Source organism: Halichondria panicea, chromosome 3, assembly GCF_963675165.1.
Source record: "Halichondria panicea chromosome 3, odHalPani1.1, whole genome shotgun sequence".
In the NCBI taxonomy this organism is placed as follows: domain Eukaryota; kingdom Metazoa; phylum Porifera; class Demospongiae; order Suberitida; family Halichondriidae; genus Halichondria; species Halichondria panicea.
Window position 1 is genome coordinate 4,352,798 of NC_087379.1, and position 1,936 is coordinate 4,354,733.

A 1,936-nucleotide genomic window follows, 5' to 3' on the forward strand; every position below is an offset into this window, starting at 1 on the left:
ACCAAGAGTCGACGTCATAAAGGTCGATGTTTTGCTGTTTGTATTATGAAACGGAGTCGACGTTATAAAAAGAGTCGAAATGGAGTCGACGTTATGAAACGGAGTCGACGTTATAAAAAGAGTCGATGTTATGATATGGAGTCGACGTTATGAAATGGAGTCGACGTTATAACAGAGTCGAGCCACTGTTAGGTAGCCTCGAGACCAGCCGTTTGTTATCTGAAAGAACATAACGAATGGCTGGTCTCGAGGCTACTGTTAGGCTGTGTCGACTCCTTTTTAAAACATCGACCTTTATGACGCAGTTTAGCTAGTTGCCAAGGATTTGTTGTTATAAAAGTCATAAAGGTAAAAAGCAGTCAATGTTTATGATTGGCGATGCTTACGCCTAGCTGGAGGACCTTGCTCACTGGAGGAACTTGCTCACTTTTGTGAGGGTAGGACTAGTAATGTATTGATAGCAGGTAGTCTTAGGCTAGCAGAGAGTGTGGTGTCACTGACTGACTTAAAGTACTGAGTAGCCAGATAAAGAGCCTATTATAGTGTACAAGTAGTGTACAAGTGTACTAAGCGGGTAGCAATGTAGTGTACAAGTGTACTAAGCGGGTAGCATTGCTACCCGGTACCCGTACCCAGCTTCAAGCCTGTATGGATAAATTGAAGGGCTCTTTCAGCCAAGTAAATATTAAATATGATTCTTTATAGGTCATTGTCGATAGTAAAACTCTGTCATTGGGGTCTGGAAGGCATTCTCTACATAGATTTTTCATTATGTCTTTAAAATGTCGTTCTTCGAACTTTTGTGATTCTGTGATTCTTTACTCACTAATTCTGCAGCTACCCGTCGTTTATCTATTCTCTTACCCCTGTATAGGATGACCAGTGTGGCATTCTTCTGTTGGTAGTGAAACAAAATAGAGGGTACACGTTGTTACACACTGTCAGTTTCCATCAAACATTTTCTTGTCGCGAATCGTACACTTTAGTTACCGCTCAACTTTGTATATACTCGAAGTTGTATTTCTTGATGTAATGTGTGCATAGCATGTATGCGTATGCGTATACCCTATTTCCTACTACCATTGACTAATATTCGTGTTTAATTTTTCTTTTTGTAGTAGCTATTATGACCTTGTAGTATTATGACCAAACTGACAATTCAACTGCCAAGTTTCAGCAATGCATAACAGTGTTATTCCGTTCCATCCGTCCACGATTCCAGAAGAGTCAGTGCATGGGCGACTGTCATCTGTATCTGTGGAATTGTGCACTCAAAAACTAACTCCCCTCACCCCCTTTCAAATGTTCTGTTTGATGCACTCAAAAACTAACTCCCCTCACCCCCTTTCAAATGTTCTGTTTGATGTATAGTGCTCATATTTTCTTGCTGCATTAATTGCACTTACTAGAAGCTTTTGAATATAATATATCTATGTGTACCGGACCAAGTCTAACAGTGCATGGCGTTTGGCTTTGCTTTGAGATGAGATGATAGGAGACTATCAAGGTTTTCAACCTATCCCTCAAGTCATAGTAGATTTAATTCCCCTAGGCCTTGTGCTTGTGCCTTTGTCCATTGCCCGGCCATGCATGCAGCTCAGTCTTTAATACATGTAGTAGCTAGCTAATGGAGGGGTGGGGTCACATGAAGGAAGTGCATCAAACACGGTGAACTTAGACCAGAGATCTCTGCTTAGACAAACCCTTTATAAAACATCGACCTTTATGACGTCGACTCTGTTATAAGGTCGACCTTTATGACGTCGACTCCATTTCATAACGTCGACTCATTTCATAACGTCGACTCCATTTCATAACATCGACTGTTTTTGGATTTTGACACAAACGGCACCCCATAGAATATGAGGTCATTACATAATATGGCATGAGATCATTACAGGTACGTGGAGCTGCTGTGCAATTCGAAACCCGATTG

The 1,936-nt window shown here is 41.1% G+C and overlaps 1 long non-coding RNA gene across 1 annotated transcript; it reads left to right on the forward strand.

Annotated features, from left to right (window-relative positions):
- Positions 1-301: 301 nt before the first annotated feature.
- Positions 302-1,203, forward strand: LOC135333550 (uncharacterized). Its single transcript, XR_010393974.1, has 2 exons — positions 302-437; positions 875-1,203. It is a non-coding gene; the product is annotated as an uncharacterized LOC135333550 (long non-coding RNA).
- The last annotated feature ends 733 nt before the right edge of the window (positions 1,204-1,936 follow it).